This window comes from Salmo salar, chromosome ssa15 (genome assembly GCF_905237065.1).
Source record: "Salmo salar chromosome ssa15, Ssal_v3.1, whole genome shotgun sequence".
Classification (NCBI taxonomy): domain Eukaryota; kingdom Metazoa; phylum Chordata; class Actinopteri; order Salmoniformes; family Salmonidae; genus Salmo; species Salmo salar.
This window is the reverse complement of record NC_059456.1, coordinates 94858401-94879237: the sequence shown is the minus strand read 5'-3', so window position 1 is coordinate 94879237 and position 20837 is coordinate 94858401. Positions and strand designations below refer to the sequence as shown.

Genomic DNA, 20837 nt, shown 5'->3' with positions numbered 1-20837 from the left:
GCCAGTATATAGTAGTGTAGAGAGCCAGTATATAATACTGTAGAGAGCCAGCATATAGTAGTGTAGAGAGCCAGTATATAGTAGTGTAGAGAGCCAGTATTATAGTAGTGTAGAGAGCCAGTATATAATACTGTAGAGAGCCAGCATATAGTAGTGTAGAGAGCCAGTATATAGTAGTGTAGAGAGCCAGTATTTAATACTGTAGAGAGCCAGCATATAGTAGTGTAGAGAGCCAGCATATAGTAGTGTAGAGAGCCAGTATATAGTAGTGTAGAGAGCCAGTATATAATACTGTAGAGAGCCAGCATATAGTACTGTAGAGAGCCAGTATATAGTAGTGTAGAGAGCCAGTATATAATACTGTAGAGAGCCAGTATATAGTAGTGTAGAGAGCCAGTATTTAATACTGTAGAGAGCCAGCATATAGTAGTGTAGAGAGCCAGTATTTAATACTGTAGAGAGCCAGTATATAGTAGTGTAGAGAGACAGTATATAGTAGTATAGAGAGCCAGTATATAGTAGTATAGAGAGCCAGTATATAGTAGTGTAGAGAGCCAGTATATAGTAGTATAGAGAGCCAGTATATAATAGTGTAGAGAGCCAGTATTAATAGTGTAGAGAGACAGTATATAGTAGTATAGAGAGCCAGTATATAGTAGTGTAGAGAGACAGTATATAGTAGTATAGAGAGCCAGTATATAGTAGTGTAGAGAGCCAGTATATTGTACTGTAGAGAGCCAGTATATAGTAGTGTAGAGAGCCAGTATATAGTAGTGTAGAGAGCCAGTTTATAGTAGTGTAGAGAGCCAGTATATAGTAGTGTAGAGAGCCAGTATATAGTAGTATAGAGAGCCAGTATATAGTAGTGTAGAGAGCCAGTATATAGTAGTGTAGAGAGCCAGTATATAGTAGTGTAGAGAGCCAGTATATAGTAGTGTAGAGAGCCAGTATACAGTAGTGTAGAGAGCCAGTATGTAACAGTGGCTGGATCAGTGTGTTACTGTGTGTACACAGAGAAGATGGGCTGCTGAGGGTGCCACCCTGGTGATCATTGTTACTCTAGTTATTGTTCCTACGCAGTCTGTCTCTCTCTCTCTCTCTCTCTCTCTCTCTCTCTCTCTCTCTCTCTCTCTCTCTCTCTCTCTCTCTCTCTCTCTCTCTCTCTCTCTCTCTCTCTCTCTCTCTCTCTCTCTCTCTAGTAGTGTAGAGAGCCAGTATATAGTAGTGTAGAGAGCCAGTATATAGTAGTATAGAGAGCCAGTATATAGTAGTGTAGAGAGCCAGTATATAAGTAGTGTAGAGAGCCAGTATATAGTAGTGTAGAGAGCCAGTATATAAGAAGTGTAGAGAGCCAGTATACAGTAGTGTAGAGAGCCAGTATGTAACAGTGGCTGGATCAGTGTGTTACTGTGTGTACACAGAGAAGATGGGCTGCTGAGGGTGCCACCCTGGTGATCATTGTTACTCTAGTTATTGTTCCTAGGCAGTCTCTCTCTCTCTCTCTCTCTCTCTCTCTCTCTCTCTCTCTCTCTCTCTCTCTCTCTCTCTCTCTCTCTCTCTCTCTCTCTCTCTCTCTCTCTCTCTCTCTCTCTCTCTCTCTCTCTCTCTCTCTCTCTCTTTTAGTAGTGTAGAGAGCCAGTATATAGTAGTGTAGAGAGCCAGTATATAGTAGTTTAGAGAGCCAGTATATAGTAGTGTAGAGAGCCAGTATATAGTAGTATAGAGAGCCAGTATATAGTAGTATAGAGAGCCAGTATATAGTAGTGTAGATAGCCAGTATATAGTAGTATAGAGAGCCAGTATATAGTAGTGTAGAGAGCCAGTATATAATAGTGTAGAGAGCCAGTATATAGTAGTATAGAGAGCCAGTATATAGTAGTATAGAGAGCCAGTATATAGTAGTGTAGAGAGCCAGTATAGAGAGCCAGTATATTGTAGTGTAGAGAGCCAGTATATAGTGGTATAGAGAGCCAGTATATAGTAGTGTAGAGAGCCAGTATATAGTAGTGTAGAGAGCCAGTATATAGTAGTGTAGAGAGCCAGTATATAGTAGTATAGAGAGCCAGTATATAGTAGTGTAGAGAGACAGTATATAGTAGTATAGAGAGCCAGTATATAGTAGTATAGAGAGCCAGTATATAGTAGTATAGAGAGCCAGTATATAGTAGTATAGAGAGCCAGTATATAGTGGTATAGAGAGCCAGTATATAGTGGTATAGAGAGCCAGTATGTAACAGTGGCTGGATCAGTGTGTTACTGTGTGTACACAGAGCAGATGGGCTGCTGAGGGTGCCACCCTGGTGATCATTGTTACTCTAGTTATTGTTCCTAGGCAGTCTCTCTCTCTCTCTCTCTCTCTCTCTCTCTCTAGTAGTGTAGAGAGCCAGTATATAGTAGTGTAGAGAGCCAGTATATAGTAGTGTAGAGAGCCAGTATACAGTAGTGTAGAGAGCCAGTATGTAACAGTGGCTGGATCAGTGTGTTACTGTGTGTACACAGAGAAGATGGGCTGCTGAGGGTGCCACCCTGGTGATCATTGTTACTCTAGTTATTGTTCCTAGGCAGTCTCTCTCTCTCTCTCTCTCTCTCTCTCTCTCTCTCTCTCTCTCTCTCTCTCTCTCTCTCTCTCTCTCTCTCTCTCTCTCTCTCTCTCTCTCTCTCTCTCTCTCTCTCTCTCTCTCTCTCTCTCTCTCTAGTAGTGTAGAGAGCCAGTATATAGTAGTGTAGAGAGCCAGTATATAGTAGTTTAGAGAGCCAGTATATAGTAGTGTAGAGAGCCAGTATATAGTAGTATAGAGAGCCAGTATATAGTAGTATAGAGAGCCAGTATATAGTAGTGTAGATAGCCAGTATATAGTAGTATAGAGAGCCAGTATATAGTAGTGTAGAGAGCCAGTATATAATAGTGTAGAGAGCCAGTATATAGTAGTATAGAGAGCCAGTATATAGTAGTATAGAGAGCCAGTATATAGTAGTGTAGAGAGCCAGTATAGAGAGCCAGTATATTGTAGTGTAGAGAGCCAGTATATAGTGGTATAGAGAGCCAGTATATAGTAGTGTAGAGAGCCAGTATATAGTAGTGTAGAGAGCCAGTATATAGTAGTGTAGAGAGCCAGTATATAGTAGTATAGAGAGCCAGTATATAGTAGTGTAGAGAGACAGTATATAGTAGTATAGAGAGCCAGTATATAGTAGTATAGAGAGCCAGTATATAGTAGTATAGAGAGCCAGTATATAGTAGTATAGAGAGCCAGTATATAGTGGTATAGAGAGCCAGTATATAGTGGTATAGAGAGCCAGTATGTAACAGTGGCTGGATCAGTGTGTTACTGTGTGTACACAGAGCAGATGGGCTGCTGAGGGTGCCACCCTGGTGATCATTGTTACTCTAGTTATTGTTCCTAGGCAGTCTCTCTCTCTCTCTCTCTCTCTCTCTCTAGTAGTGTAGAGAGCCAGTATATAGTAGTGTAGAGAGCCAGTATATAGTAGTGTAGAGAGCCAGTATACAGTAGTGTAGAGAGCCAGTATGTAACAGTGGCTGGATCAGTGTGTTACTGTGTGTACACAGAGCAGATGGGCTGCTGAGGGTGCCACCCTGGTGATCATTGTTACTCTAGTTATTGTTCCTAGGCAGTCTCTCTCTCTCTCTCTCTCTCTCTCTCTCTAGTAGTGTAGAGAGCCAGTATATAGTAGTGTAGAGAGCCAGTATATAAGTAGTGTAGAGAGCCAGTATACAGTAGTGTAGAGAGCCAGTATATAGTAGTGTAGAGAGCCAGTATATAAGTAGTGTAGAGAGCCAGTATATAGTAGTGTAGAGAGCCAGTATATAGTAGTATAGAGAGCCAGTATATAGTAGTGTAGAGAGCCAGTATATAGTAGTATAGAGAGCCAGTATATAAGTAGTGTAGAGAGCCAGTATATAAGTAGTGTAGAGAGCCAGTATACAGTAGTGTAGAGAGCCAGTATGTAACAGTGGCTGGATCAGTGTGTTACTGTGTGTACACAGAGAAGATGGGCTGCTGAGGGTGCCACCCTGGTGATCATTGTTACTCTAGTTATTGTTCCTAGGCAGTCTCTCTCTCTCTCTCTCTCTCTCTCTCTCTCTCTCTCTCTCTCTCTCTCTCTAGTAGTGTAGAGAGCCAGTATATAGTAGTGTAGAGAGCCAGTAGATAGTAGTATAGAGAGCCAGTATATAGTAGTGTAGAGAGCCAGTATATAAGTAGTGTAGAGAGCCAGTATATAGTAGTGTAGAGAGCCAGTATACAGTAGTGTAGAGAGCCAGTATGTAACAGTGGCTGGATCCGTGTGTTACTGTGTGTACACAGAGAAGATGGGCTGCTGAGGGTGCCACCCTGGTGATCATTGTTACTCTAGTTATTGTTCCTAGGCAGTCTCTCTCTCTCTCTCTCTCTCTCTCTCTCTCTCTCTCTCTCTCTCTCTCTCTCTAGTAGTGTAGAGAGCCAGTATATAGTAGTGTAGAGAGCCAGTATATAGTAGTTTAGAGAGCCAGTATATAGTAGTGTAGAGAGCCAGTATATAGTAGTATAGAGAGCCAGTATATAGTAGTATAGAGAGCCAGTATATAGTAGTGTAGAGAGCCAGTATATAGTAGTATAGAGAGCCAGTATATAGTAGTGTAGAGAGCCAGTATATAATAGTGTAGAGAGCCAGTATATAGTAGTATAGAGAGCCAGTATATAGTAGTATAGAGAGCCAGTATATAGTAGTGTAGAGAGCCAGTATAGAGAGCCAGTATATTGTAGTGTAGAGAGCCAGTATATAGTGGTATAGAGAGCCAGTATATAGTAGTGTAGAGAGCCAGTATATAGTAGTGTAGAGAGCCAGTATATAGTAGTGTAGAGAGCCAGTATATAGTAGTATAGAGAGCCAGTATATAGTAGTGTAGAGAGACAGTATATAGTAGTATAGAGAGACAGTATATAGTAGTATAGAGAGCCAGTATATAGTAGTATAGAGAGCCAGTATATAGTAGTATAGAGAGCCAGTATATAGTAGTGTAGAGAGCCAGTATATAGTAGTGTAGAGAGCCAGTATACAGTAGTGTAGAGAGCCAGTATGTAACAGTGGCTGGATCAGTGTGTTACTGTGTGTACACAGAGCAGATGGGCTGCTGAGGGTGCCACCCTGGTGATCATTGTTACTCTAGTTATTGTTCCTAGGCAGTCTCTCTCTCTCTCTCTCTCTCTCTAGTAGTGTAGAGAGCCAGTATATAGTAGTGTAGAGAGCCAGTATATAGTAGTGTAGAGAGCCAGTATACAGTAGTGTAGAGAGCCAGTATGTAACAGTGGCTGGATCCGTGTGTTACTGTGTGTACACAGAGCAGATGGGCTGCTGAGGGTGCCACCCTGGTGATCATTGTTACTCTAGTTATTGTTCCTAGGCAGTCTCTCTCTCTCTCTCTCTCTCTCTCTCTCTAGTAGTGTAGAGAGCCAGTATATAGTAGTGTAGAGAGCCAGTATATAGTAGTGTAGAGAGCCAGTATATAGTAGTGTAGAGAGCCAGTATATAGTAGTGTAGAGAGCCAGTATATAGTAGTGTAGAGAGCCAGTATACAGTAGTGTAGAGAGCCAGTATGTAACAGTGGCTGGATCAGTGTGTTACTGTGTGTACACAGAGCAGATGGGCTGCTGAGGGTGCCACCCTGGTGATCATTGTTACTCTAGTTATTGTTCCTAGGCAGTCTCTCTCTCTCTCTCTCTCTCTCTCTCTCTCTCTCTCTCTCTCTCTCTCTCTCTCTCTCTCTCTCTAGTAGTGTAGAGAGCCAGTATATAGTAGTGTAGAGAGCCAGTATATAGTAGTATAGAGAGCCAGTATATAGTAGTGTAGAGAGCCAGTATATAAGTAGTGTAGAGAGCCAGTATATAGTAGTATAGAGAGCCAGTATATAGTAGTGTAGAGAGCCAGTATATAGTAGTGTAGAGAGCCAGTATATAGTAGTATAGAGAGCCAGTATATAGTAGTGTAGAGAGCCAGTATATAGTAGTATAGAGAGCCAGTATATAGTGGTATAGAGAGCCAGTATATAGTGGTATAGAGAGCCAGTATGTAACAGTGGCTGGATCAGTGTGTTACTGTGTGTACACAGAGAAGATGGGCTGCTGAGGGTGCCACCCTGGTGATCATTGTTACTCTAGTTATTGTTCCTAGGCAGTCTCTCTCTCTCTCTCTCTCTCTCTCTCTCTCTCTCTCTCTCTCTCTCTCTCTCTCTCTCTCTCTCTCTCTCTCTCTCTCTCTCTCTCTCTCTCTCTCTCTCTCTAGTAGTGTAGAGAGCCAGTATATAGTAGTGTAGAGAGCCAGTATATAGTAGTTTAGAGAGCCAGTATATAGTAGTGTAGAGAGCCAGTATATAGTAGTATAGAGAGCCAGTATATAGTAGTATAGAGAGCCAGTATATAGTAGTGTAGATAGCCAGTATATAGTAGTATAGAGAGCCAGTATATAGTAGTGTAGAGAGCCAGTATATAATAGTGTAGAGAGCCAGTATATAGTAGTATAGAGAGCCAGTATATAGTAGTATAGAGAGCCAGTATATAGTAGTGTAGAGAGCCAGTATAGAGAGCCAGTATATTGTAGTGTAGAGAGCCAGTATATAGTGGTATAGAGAGCCAGTATATAGTAGTGTAGAGAGCCAGTATATAGTAGTGTAGAGAGCCAGTATATAGTAGTGTAGAGAGCCAGTATATAGTAGTATAGAGAGCCAGTATATAGTAGTGTAGAGAGACAGTATATAGTAGTATAGAGAGCCAGTATATAGTAGTATAGAGAGCCAGTATATAGTAGTATAGAGAGCCAGTATATAGTAGTATAGAGAGCCAGTATATAGTGGTATAGAGAGCCAGTATATAGTGGTATAGAGAGCCAGTATGTAACAGTGGCTGGATCAGTGTGTTACTGTGTGTACACAGAGCAGATGGGCTGCTGAGGGTGCCACCCTGGTGATCATTGTTACTCTAGTTATTGTTCCTAGGCAGTTCTCTCTCTCTCTCTCTCTCTCTCTCTCTCTCTCTCTCTCTCTCTCTCTAGTAGTGTAGAGAGCCAGTATATAGTAGTGTAGAGAGCCAGTATATAGTAGTATAGAGAGCCAGTATATAGTAGTGTAGAGAGCCAGTATATAAGTAGTGTAGAGAGCCAGTATATAGTAGTGTAGAGAGCCAGTATACAGTAGTGTAGAGAGCCAGTATGTAACAGTGGCTGGATCCGTGTGTTACTGTGTGTACACAGAGAAGATGGGCTGCTGAGGGTGCCACCCTGGTGATCATTGTTACTCTAGTTATTGTTCCTAGGCAGTCTCTCTCTCTCTCTCTCTCTCTCTCTCTCTCTCTCTCTCTCTCTCTCTCTCTCTCTCTAGTAGTGTAGAGAGCCAGTATATAGTAGTGTAGAGAGCCAGTATATAGTAGTTTAGAGAGCCAGTATATAGTAGTGTAGAGAGCCAGTATATAGTAGTATAGAGAGCCAGTATATAGTAGTATAGAGAGCCAGTATATAGTAGTGTAGAGAGCCAGTATATAGTAGTATAGAGAGCCAGTATATAGTAGTGTAGAGAGCCAGTATATAATAGTGTAGAGAGCCAGTATATAGTAGTATAGAGAGCCAGTATATAGTAGTATAGAGAGCCAGTATATAGTAGTGTAGAGAGCCAGTATAGAGAGCCAGTATATTGTAGTGTAGAGAGCCAGTATATAGTGGTATAGAGAGCCAGTATATAGTAGTGTAGAGAGCCAGTATATAGTAGTGTAGAGAGCCAGTATATAGTAGTGTAGAGAGCCAGTATATAGTAGTGTAGAGAGCCAGTATATAGTAGTATAGAGAGCCAGTATATAGTAGTGTAGAGAGACAGTATATAGTAGTATAGAGAGACAGTATATAGTAGTATAGAGAGCCAGTATATAGTAGTATAGAGAGCCAGTATATAGTAGTATAGAGAGCCAGTATATAGTAGTATAGAGAGCCAGTATATAGTGGTATAGAGAGCCAGTATATAGTGGTATAGAGAGCCATTATGTAACAGTGGCTGGATCAGTGTGTTACTGTGTGTACACAGAGCAGATGGGCTGCTGAGGGTGCCACCCTGGTGATCATTGTTACTCTAGTTATTGTTCCTAGGCAGTCTCTCTCTCTCTCTCTCTCTCTAGTAGTGTAGAGAGCCAGTATATAGTAGTGTAGAGAGCCAGTATATAGTAGTGTAGAGAGCCAGTATACAGTAGTGTAGAGAGCCAGTATGTAACAGTGGCTGGATCAGTGTGTTACTGTGTGTACACAGAGCAGATGGGCTGCTGAGGGTGCCACCCTGGTGATCATTGTTACTCTAGTTATTGTTCCTAGGCAGTCTCTCTCTCTCTCTCTCTCTCTCTCTCTCTCTCTCTCTCTCTCTCTCTCTCTCTCTCTCTCTCTCTCTCTCTCTCTCTCTCTCTCTCTCTCTCTCTCTCTAGTAGTGTAGAGAGACAGTATATAGTAGTGTAGAGAGCCAGTATATAGTAGTGTAGAGAGCCAGTATACAGTAGTGTAGAGAGCCAGTATATAATAGTGTAGAGAGCCAGTATATAGTAGTATAGAGTGCCAGTATATAGTAGTGTAGAGAGCCAGTATATAGTAGTATAGAGAGCCAGTATATAGTAGTGTAGAGAGCCAGTATATAGTAGTATAGAGAGCCAGTATATAGTAGTGTAGAGAGCCAGTATACAGTAGTGTAGAGAGCCAGTATGTAACAGTGGCTGGATCAGTGTGTTACTGTGTGTACACAGAGCAGATGGGCTGCTGAGGGTGCCACCCTGGTGATCATTGTTACTCTAGTTATTGTTCCTAGGCAGTCTCTCTCTCTCTCTCTCTCTCTCTCTAGTAGTGTAGAGAGCCAGTATATAGTAGTGTAGAGAGCCAGTATATAGTAGTGTAGAGAGCCAGTATACAGTAGTGTAGAGAGCCAGTATACAGTAGTGTAGAGAGCCAGTATGTAACAGTGGCTGGATCAGTGTGTTACTGTGTGTACACAGAGCAGATGGGCTGCTGAGGGTGCCACCCTGGTGATCATTGTTACTCTAGTTATTGTTCCTAGGCAGTCTCTCTCTCTCTCTCTCTCTCTCTCTCTCTAGTAGTGTAGAGAGCCAGTATATAGTAGTGTAGAGAGCCAGTATATAGTAGTGTAGAGAGCCAGTATACAGTAGTGTAGAGAGCCAGTATGTAACAGTGGCTGGATCAGTGTGTTACTGTGTGTACACAGAGCAGATGGGCTGCTGAGGGTGCCACCCTGGTGATCATTGTTACTCTAGTTATTGTTCCTAGGCAGTCTCTCTCTCTCTCTCTAGTAGTGTAGAGAGCCAGTATATAGTAGTGTAGAGAGCCAGTATATAGTAGTGTAGAGAGCCAGTATACAGTAGTGTAGAGAGCCAGTATATAGTAGTATAGAGAGCCAGTATATAGTAGTGTAGAGAGCCAGTATATAGTAGTATAGAGAGCCAGTATATAGTGGTATAGAGAGCCAGTATATAGTGGTATAGAGAGCCAGTATGTAACAGTGGCTGGATCAGTGTGTTACTGTGTGTACACAGAGCAGATGGGCTGCTGAGGGTGCCACCCTGGTGATCATTGTTACTCTAGTTATTGTTCCTAGGCAGTCTCTCTCTCTCTCTCTCTCTCTCTCTCTCTCTCTCTCTCTCTCTCTCTCTCTAGTAGTGTAGAGAGCCAGTATATAGTAGTGTAGAGAGCCAGTATATAGTAGTATAGAGAGCCAGTATATAGTAGTGTAGAGAGCCAGTATATAAGTAGTGTAGAGAGCCAGTATATAGTAGTGTAGAGAGCCAGTATATAAGTAGTGTAGAGAGCCAGTATACAGTAGTGTAGAGAGCCAGTATGTAACAGTGGCTGGATCAGTGTGTTACTGTGTGTACACAGAGCAGATGGGCTGCTGAGGGTGCCACCCTGGTGATCATTGTTACTCTAGTTATTGTTCCTAGGCAGTCTCTCTCTCTCTCTCTCTCTCTCTCTCTCTCTCTCTCTCTCTCTCTCTAGTAGTGTAGAGAGCCAGTATATAGTAGTATAGAGAGCCAGTATATAGTAGTGTAGAGAGCCAGTATATAAGTAGTGTAGAGAGCCAGTATACAGTAGTGTAGAGAGCCAGTATGTAACAGTGGCTGGATCAGTGTGTTACTGTGTGTACACAGAGCAGATGGGCTGCTGAGGGTGCCACCCTGGTGATCATTGTTACTCTAGTTATTGTTCCTAGGCAGTCTCTCTCTCTCTCTCTCTCTCTCTAGTAGTGTAGAGAGCCAGTATATAGTAGTGTAGAGAGCCAGTATATAGTAGTGTAGAGAGCCAGTATACAGTAGTGTAGAGAGCCAGTATGTAACAGTGGCTGGATCCGTGTGTTACTGTGTGTACACAGAGCAGATGGGCTGCTGAGGGTGCCACCCTGGTGATCATTGTTACTCTAGTTATTGTTCCTAGGCAGTCTCTCTCTCTCTCTCTCTCTCTCTCTCTAGTAGTGTAGAGAGCCAGTATATAGTAGTGTAGAGAGCCAGTATATAGTAGTGTAGAGAGCCAGTATATAGTAGTGTAGAGAGCCAGTATATAGTAGTGTAGAGAGCCAGTATATAGTAGTGTAGAGAGCCAGTATACAGTAGTGTAGAGAGCCAGTATGTAACAGTGGCTGGATCAGTGTGTTACTGTGTGTACACAGAGCAGATGGGCTGCTGAGGGTGCCACCCTGGTGATCATTGTTACTCTAGTTATTGTTCCTAGGCAGTCTCTCTCTCTCTCTCTCTCTCTCTCTCTCTCTCTCTCTCTCTCTCTCTCTCTCTAGTAGTGTAGAGAGCCAGTATATAGTAGTTTAGAGAGCCAGTATATAGTAGTTTAGAGAGCCAGTATATAGTAGTGTAGAGAGCCAGTATATAGTAGTATAGAGAGCCAGTATATAGTAGTATAGAGAGCCAGTATATAGTAGTGTAGATAGCCAGTATATAGTAGTATAGAGAGCCAGTATATAGTAGTGTAGAGAGCCAGTATATAATAGTGTAGAGAGCCAGTATATAGTAGTATAGAGAGCCAGTATATAGTAGTATAGAGAGCCAGTATATAGTAGTGTAGAGAGCCAGTATAGAGAGCCAGTATATTGTAGTGTAGAGAGCCAGTATATAGTGGTATAGAGAGCCAGTATATAGTAGTGTAGAGAGCCAGTATATAGTAGTGTAGAGAGCCAGTATATAGTAGTGTAGAGAGCCAGTATATAGTAGTATAGAGAGCCAGTATATAGTAGTGTAGAGAGCCAGTATATAGTAGTGTAGAGAGCCAGTATAGAGAGCCAGTATATTGTAGTGTAGAGAGCCAGTATATAGTGATATAGAGAGCCAGTATATAGTAGTGTAGAGAGCCAGTATATAGTAGTGTAGAGAGCCAGTATATAGTAGTGTAGAGAGCCAGTATATAGTAGTATAGAGAGCCAGTATATAGTAGTGTAGAGAGACAGTATATAGTAGTATAGAGAGACAGTATATAGTAGTATAGAGAGCCAGTATATAGTAGTATAGAGAGCCAGTATATAGTAGTATAGAGAGCCAGTATATAGTAGTTTAGAGAGCCAGTATATAAGTAGTGTAGAGAGCCAGTATATAAGTAGTGTAGAGAGCCAGTATACAGTAGTGTAGAGAGCCAGTATGTAACAGTGGCTGGATCCGTGTGTTACTGTGTGTACACAGAGCAGATGGGCTGCTGAGGGTGCCACCCTGGTGATCATTGTTACTCTAGTTATTGTTCCTAGGCAGTCTCTCTCTCTCTCTCTCTCTCTCTCTAGTAGTGTAGAGAGCCAGTATATAGTAGTGTAGAGAGCCAGTATATAGTAGTGTAGAGAGCCAGTATACAGTAGTGTAGAGAGCCAGTATGTAACAGTGGCTGGATCAGTGTGTTACTGTGTGTACACAGAGAAGATGGGCTGCTGAGGGTGCCACCCTGGTGATCATTGTTACTCTAGTTATTGTTCCTAGGCAGTCTCTCTCTCTCTCTCTCTCTCTCTAGTAGTGTAGAGAGCCAGTATATAGTAGTGTAGAGAGCCAGTATATAGTAGTATAGAGAGCCAGTATATAGTAGTATAGAGAGCCAGTATATAGTAGTATAGAGAGCCAGTATATAGTGGTATAGAGAGCCAGTATATAGTGGTATAGAGAGCCAGTATGTAACAGTGGCTGGATCAGTGTGTTACTGTGTGTACACAGAGAAGATGGGCTGCTGAGGGTGCCACCCTGGTGATCATTGTTACTCTAGTTATTGTTCCTAGGCAGTCTCTCTCTCTCTCTCTCTCTCTCTCTAGTAGTGTAGAGAGCCAGTATATAGTAGTGTAGAGAGCCAGTATATAGTAGTATAGAGAGCCAGTATATAGTAGTATAGAGAGCCAGTATATAGTAGTATAGAGAGCCAGTATATAGTGGTATAGAGAGCCAGTATATAGTGGTATAGAGAGCCAGTATGTAACAGTGGCTGGATCAGTGTGTTACTGTGTGTACACAGAGCAGATGGGCTGCTGAGGGTGCCACCCTGGTGATCATTGTTACTCTAGTTATTGTTCCTAGGCAGTCTCTCTCTCTCTCTCTCACACACACACACACACACACACACACACACACACACACACACACACACACACACACACACACACACACACACACACACACACACACACACACACACACACACACACACACACACACACACACACACAGTCAGTAAACTTAGAATTAATGACTTCTTTCCCCTTCTCACAGTGTTTCGCATCTCCTTTTCTCAAAGACACAAGCATGCATGAAAACATGCAATCACATGACATTGACATGGATGCACACACATACATACGCTCACGCGTCATGTGTGGCATGGACCCTAGCATGGACCCTAGCATGGACCCTAGCCCTTTGCAGAGAGAGAGAGTGATTGAGTGTGATGTATACCCCTCTGATAGTCCTTCATTATGCCTCCCAGGCATCATCTCAGCTCTCTGTTCCTCACTCTCTCCCTCTCGCTGGGGAGACAGAGAAGCGCAGAGAAAACAGATGCAGGTGAAAGCTTGGGGGGCGATGAGGGAGTGGGTGAGGCGGGACGTTGTGATAAACACATCAACCAAAGCAGCCATTCGGATGAAGAGGTAGGAGTCGATAGAAAATGATTGTCAGAAAATCGAACTGCGAAGCTTAGTTCTCTATAATTTCCCCCCCTCACTATCTTTCTCTTTTCTGCTGCTGACAGCAGTGCCTGCCTCTCTAGACTTTGATTACTCCCCCACTCCACATACCTCTCCTCCCCCACTCCATATACCTCTAACCCCCACTCCACATACCTCTCCTCCCCCACTCCATATACCTCTAACCCCCACTCCACATACCTCTCCTCCCCCACTCCATATACCTCTAACCCCCACTCCACATACCTTTCCTCCCCACTCCATATACCTCTAACCCCCAATCCACATACCTCTCCTCCCCACTCCATATACCTCTAACCCTCACTCCATATACCTCTCCTCCCCCACTCCATATACCTCTAACCCCCAATCCACATACCTCTCCTCCCCCACTCCATATACCTCTAACCCTCACTCCATATACCTCTCGTCCCCCACTCCATATACCTCTAACCCCCACTCCACATACCTCTCCTCCCCCACTCCATATACCTCTAACCCCCACTCCACATACCTCTCCTCCCCCACTCCATATACCTCTAACCCCCACTCCACATACCTCTCATCCCCCACTCCACATACCTCTCCTCCCCACTCCATATACCTCTAACCCCCACTCCATATACCTCTCCTCCCGCACTCCATATACCTCTCCTCCCCCACTCCATATCTCTCTCACTCCCACTCCATCTCTCTCTCCCACTCCATCTCTCTCTCTCCCCCACTCCATATATCTCTCCTCCCCCACTCCATATATCTCTCCTCCCCACTCCATATCTCTCTCCCCCACTCCATATCTCACCTCCCCCACTCCATATCTCTCTCCCCCACTCCATAGCTCTCCTCCCCCACTCCATATATCTCTCTCTCCCACTCCATATATCTCTCTCTCCCACTCCATATCTCTCTCTCCCCCACTCCATATCTCTCCTCCCCCACTCCATATCTCTCCCCCACTCCATATCTCTCCCCCAAATCCATATCTCTCTCTCTCCCACTCCATATCTCTCTCCTCCCCACTCTATATCTCTCCCCACTCTAAATCTCTCTCTCCCCCACTCCATCTCTCTCTCACCCACTCCAAATCTCTATCCCCCACTCCATGAATCATTCCTCCCCGACTCCATATCTCTCCTCCCCCACTCCATATACCTCTCTCACCCACTCCATATCTCTCCTCCCCCACTCCATTTCTCTCCCCCACTCCATATCTCTCTCACCCACTCAATAACTATCCCCCACTCCATATCTCTCTCCCCCGCTCCATATCTCTCTCTCACCCACTCCATTTCTCTCCTCACCCAATCCATATCTCTCCTCCCCACTCCATATCTCTCTCCTCCCAATCCATATCTCTCTCTCACCACTCCATATCTCTCCTCCCCCACTCCATATCTCTCCTCTCCCACTCCATATCTCTCTCCTCCGCAATCCATATCTCTCCTCCCCACTCCATATCTCTCTCCCCCGCTCCATATCTCTCTCCCCCACTCCATATATCTCTCCCCCACTCCATATCTCTCTCCCCCATTCAACATCTGTCTCCCACACTCCATATATCTCCTCCCCACTCCATATCTCTCTCCACCACTCCATGTCACTCTTCCCCACTCCATATCTCTCTCCCCCACTCCATATCTCTCCTCCCCGCTCCATATCTCTCTCCTCCCCAATCCATATCTCTCTCTCACCACTCCATATCTCTCCTCCCCCACTCCATATCTCTCCTCCCCCACTCCATGTATCATTCCTCCCCCACTTCATATCTCTCCTCCCCCACCCCATATCTCTCTCCCCCACTCCATATCTCTCCTCCCCCACTCCATATCTCTCCTCCCCCACTCCATATCTCTCCTCCCCCAATCCATATCTCTCCTCCCCCAATCCATATCTCTCTCTCACCGACTCCATATCTCTCTCCCCCACTCCATATCTCTCTCCCCATTCCACATTTGTCTCCCACACTCCATATCTCTCCTCCCCACTCCATATCTCTCCCCCACTCCATATCTCTCTCACCCACTCCATATCTCTCTCCCCATTAAACATCTGTCTCCCACACTCCATATCTCTCCTCCCCACTCCATATCTCTCTCCACCAATCCATGTCACTCCTCCCCACTCCATATCTCTCTCCCCTACTCCATATCTCTCCTCCCCACTCCATATCTCTCTCCCCCACTCCATATCTCTCCTCCCCACTCCATATCTCTCCTCCCCACTCCATATCTCTCTCCTCCCCAATCCATTTCTCTCCTCCCTGCCTCATATCTCTATACCCCACTCCATGAATCATTCCTCCCCCACTTCATATCTCTCCTCCCCCACCCCATATCTCTCTGCCCCACTCCATATATCTCTCCCCCACCCATATCTCTCTCCTCCATTCCACACCTGTCTCCCACACTCCATATCTCTCCTCCCCACTCCATATCTCTCCCCCACTCCATATCTCTCTCCCCCACTCCTTATCTCTCCTCCCCGCCCCTTATCTCTCTCCCCCAATCCATATCTCTCCTCCCCCACTCCATATCTCTCCTCCCCACTCCATATCTCTCCTCCCCCAATCCATATCTCTCCTCCCCCAATCCATATCTCTCTTTCCCCCACTCCATATCTCTCTCACCCACTCCATATCTCTCTCCCCCACTCCATATCTCTCTCCCCATTCCACATCTGTCTCCCACACTCCATATCTCTCTCACCCACTCCATATCTCTCTCCCCCACTCCATATCTCTCTCCCCCATTCCACATCTGTCTCCCACACTCCATATCTCTCCTCCCCACTCCATATCTCTCTCACCCACTCCATATCTCTCTCACCCACTCCATATCTCTCTCCCACACTCCATATCTCTCCTCCCCACTCCATATCTCTCTCCACCACTCCATGTCACTCCTCCCCACTCCATATCTCTCTCCCCCACTCCATATCTCTCCTCCCCACTCCATATCTCTCTCCCCCACTCCATATCTCTCCTCCCCACTCCATATCTCTCTCCTCCCCAATCCATATCTCTCCTCCCCGCCCCATATCTCTATCCCCCACTCCATGAATCATGCCTCCCCCACTTCATATCTCTCCTCCCCCACTCCATATCTCTCTCCCCCACTCCATATCTCTCCTCCCCCACTCCATATCTCTCCCCACTCCATATCTCTCTCCCCCGCCCCATATCTCTCTCCCCCAATCCATATCTCTCCTCCCCCACTCCATATCTCTCCTCCCCCACTCCATATCTCTCCTCCCCCAATCCATATCTCTCCTCCCCCAATCCATATCTCTCCTCCCCCAATCCATATCTCTCTCTCCCCCACTCTATATCTCTCTCTCCCCAATCCATATCTCTCTCTCCCCACTCCATATCTCTCTCCCCATTCCACATCTGTCTCCCACACTCCATATCTATCCTCCCCACTCCATATCTCTCTCCCCCACTCCATATCTCTCCCCCACTCCATATCTCTCTCATCCACTCCATAATTATCCCCCACTCCATATCTCTCTCCCCCACTCCATATCTCTCCTCCCCACTCCATATCTCTCATCCCCAATCCATATCTCTCCTCCCCCAATCCATATCTCTCTCTCCCACTCCATATCTCTCTCTCACCCACATCTCTCTCCCCATTCCACATCTGTCTCCCACACTCCATATCTCTCTCTCACCCACTCCATATATCTCCTCCCCCACTCCATATCTCTCTCCCCCACTCCATGAATCATTCCTCCCCCACTCCACATCTCTCCTCCCCCACCCCATATCTCTCTCCCCATTCCACATCTGTCTCCCACACTCCATATCTCTCCTCCCCACTACATATCTATCTCCCCCACTCCATATCTCTCTCCCCCACTCCATATCTCTCCTCCCCACTCCATATCTCTCCCCCACTCCATATCTCTCTCCCCCACAACCCATTATCTCTCTCACCCACTCCATAACTATCCCCCACTCCATATCTTTCTCCCCGCTCCATATCTCTCTCACACCCACTCCATATCTCTCCTCCCCCACTCCATATCTCTCCCCCACTCCATTTCTCTCCTCCCCCACTCCATATCTCACCTCCCCTACTCCATATCTCTCCTCCCCGCTCCATATCTCTCCTCCTCACTCAATTTCTCTCCTCCCCCACCCCATATCTCTCTCTCCCACTCTATATCTCTTTCCTCCCCCACTCCATATCACTCTCTCCCTGGCAGCACTGTCTTGTTAGCTGAGATTACCTGTGAGCCTTCTCACACACACACACACACACACACACACACACACACACACACACACACACACACACACACACACACACACACACACACACACACACACACACACACACACACAGAGACATTGAGGTAGGGTAGGAGGTTTTAGGGGTTGTGGTAGGGTAGGAGGTTTTTAGGGGTTGGGGTAGGAGGTTTTTAGGGGTTGGGGTAGGAGTTTTTTTAGGGGTTGGGGTAGTAGGTTTTTAGGGGTTGGGTTAGGGTAGTAGGTTTTAGGGGTTGGGGTAGGGTAGGAGGTTTTTAGGGATTTTGGTAGGGTAGGATGTTTTAGCGGTTGGGGTAGGAGGTTTTTAGGGGTTGGGTAGGGTAGGAGGTTTTAGGGGTTGTGGTAGGGTAGGAGGTTTTAGGGGGTGGGGTAGGAGGTTTTTAGGGGTTGGGGTAGGAGGTTTTTAGGGGTTAGGGTAGGGTAGGAGGTTTTAGGGGTTGGGGTAGGGTAGGAGGTTTTTAGGGGTTGGGTAGGGTAGGAGGTTTTAGGGGTTGTGGTAGGGTAGGAGGTTTTAGGGGGTGGGTAGGAGGTTTTAGGGGTTGGGGTAGGAGGTTTTTAAGGGTTAGGGTAGGGTAGGAGGTTTTTAGGGGTTGGGGTAGGGTAGGAGGTTTTTAGGGGTTGGGTAGGGTAGGAGGTTTTTAGGGGTTGGGGTAGGGAGGAGGAGGCTATTGTTGGTTCAGGGAGAGGCTAGGAGAAGCAGGGAGCAGAGCTACAGTTGCTCAAAGACTCCATGACTTAAGACTCCTGTCTTCTCAGAGGCCAAGATGAGCTAGCCTGGCACCAAACAACAAACCACTTCAACAATGCTACAGGCCTGCCCAGTTTTGACCAACTACTAAAAACATCACCAGGTTAGATGCTTCCTATCAGATTATAAAATATGGCTCAAACTAACAGCCAAACACTTTCATGACTTGTCATGCCTTTAATAATTTCCATTTAAAATGAACTCATTCCGCAGGGTTAAACTCTTATTCTCCTGCAGCCCAGTAGCCAGAAGCCCAGTAGCAAGCAGCCCAGTAGCCAGCAGCCCAGTAGCCAGAAGCCCAGTAGCCAGACGCCCAGTAGCCAGCAGCCCAGTAGCCAGAAGCCCAGTAGCCAGCAGCCCTGTAGCCAGCAGCCCTGTAGCCAGCAGCCCAGTAGCCAGAAGCCCAGTAGCCAGAAGCCCAGTAGCCAACAGCCCAGTAGCCAGCAGCCCAGTACCCAACAGCCCAGAAACCAGAAGCCCAGTAGCCAGCAGCTCAGTAGCCAGCAGCCCAGTAGCCAGAAGCCCAGTAGCCAGACGCCCAGTAGCCAGCAGCCCAGTAGCCAGCAGCCCAGTAGCCAGAAGCCCAGTAGCCAGAAGCCCAGTAGCCAGCAGCCCAGTAGCCAGAAGCCCAGTAGCCAGAAGCCCAGTAGCCAACAGCCCAGTAGCCAGCAGCCCAGTACCCAACAGCCCAGAAGCCAGAAGCCCAGTAGCCAGCAGCCCAGTAGCCAGAAGCCCAGTAGCCAACAGCCCAGTAGCCAGCAGCCCAGTAGCCAGAAGCCAAGTAGCCAACAGCCCAGTACCCAACAGCCCAGTAGCCAGAAGCCCAGTAGCCAGCAGCCCAGTAGCCAGCAGCCCAGTAGCCAGAAGCCCAGTAGCCAACAGCCCAGTACCCAACAGCCCAGTAGCCAGAAGCCCAGTAGCCAGCAGCCCAGTACCCAACAGCCCAGTAGCCAGCAGCCCAGTAGCCAGCAGCCCAGTAGCCAACAGCCCAGTAGCCAGCAGCCCAGTAGCCAACAGCCCAGTAGCCAGCAGCCCAGTAGCCAGCAGCCCAGTAGCCAGAAGCCCAGTAGCCAGCAGCCCAGTAGCCAGCAGCCCAGTAGCCAGAAGCCCAGTAGCCAGAAGCCCAGTAGCCAACAGCCCAGTAGCCAGCAGCCCAGTACCCAACAGCCCAGAAGCCAGAAGCCCAGTAGCCAGCAGCCCAGTAGCCAGAAGCCCAGTAGCCAACAGCCCAGTAGCCAGCAGCCCAGTAGCCAGAAGCCCAGTAGCCAACAGCCCAGTACCCAACAGCCCAGTAGCCAGAAGCCCAGTAGCCAGCAGCCCAGTAGCCAGCAGCCCAGTAGCCAGAAGCCCAGTAGCCAGAAGCCCAGTAGCCAGCAGCCCAGTACCCAACAGCCCAGTAGCCAGAAGCCCAGTAGCCAACAGCCCAGTAGCCAGCAGCCCAGTAGCCAGCAGCCCAGTAGCCAGAAGCCCAGTAGCCAGCAGCCCAGTACCCAACAGCCCAGTAGCCAGCAGCCCAGTAGCCAGCAGCCCAGTAGCCAGAAGCCAAGTAGCCAACAGCCCAGTACCCAACAGCCCAGTAGCCAGAAGCCCAGTAGCCAGCAGCCCAGTAGCCAGCAGCCCAGTAGCCAGAAGCCCAGTAGCCAACAGCCCAGTACCCAACAGCCCAGTAGCCAGAAGCCCAGTAGCCAGCAGCCCAGTACCCAACAGCCCAGTAGCCAGCAGCCCAGTAGCCAGCAGCCCAGTACCCAACAGCCCAGTAGCCAGAAGCCCAGTAGCCAGCAGCCCAGTACCCAACAGCCCAGTAGCCAGCAGCCCAGTACCCAACAGCCCAGTAGCCAGCAGCCCAGTAGCCAGCAGCCCAGTAGCCAACAGCCCAGTAGCCAGAAGCCCAGTAGCCAGCAGCCCAGTAGCCAGCTAATGTTGCTGACCAGCTATGACAGATATCAACCAGAACAACACAGATATCAACCAGAACAACACATATATCAACCAGAACAACACAGATATCAACCAGAACAACACAGATATCAACCAGAACAACACAGATATCAACCAGAACAACACAGATATCAACCAGAACAACACAGATATCAACCAGAACAACACATATATCAACCAGAACAACACCGATATCAACCAGAACAACACAGATATCAACCAGAACAACACATATATCAACCAGAACAACACAGATATCAACCAGAACAACACAGATATCAACCAGAACAACATAGATATCAACCAGAACAACACAGATATCAACCAGAACAACACAGATATCATCCAAAACAAAACATATATCAACCAGAACAACACATATATCAACCAGAATAACACAGATATCAACCAGAACAACACATATATCAACCAGAACAACACAGATATCAACCAGAACAACACATATATCAACCAGAACAACACATATATCAACCAGAACAACACAGATATTAACCAGAACAACACACATATCAACCAGAACAAAATATATATTAACCCGAACAACACAGATATCAACCAGAACAACACAGATATCAACCAGAACAACACATATATCAACCAGAACAAAACATATATTAACCCGAACAACACAGATATCAACCCGAACAACACAGATATCAACCAGAACAACACAGATATCA

General features: G+C 46.3%; 1 protein-coding gene across 4 annotated transcripts in view; it reads right to left on the bottom strand.

Moving 5' to 3' along the window:
* LOC106572685 (rho guanine nucleotide exchange factor 25) overlaps window positions 1–20837 on the bottom strand; it is a 106096-nt gene that overhangs the window by 77067 nt on the left and 8192 nt on the right. The gene's annotated exons all lie outside the window — the stretch shown is intronic.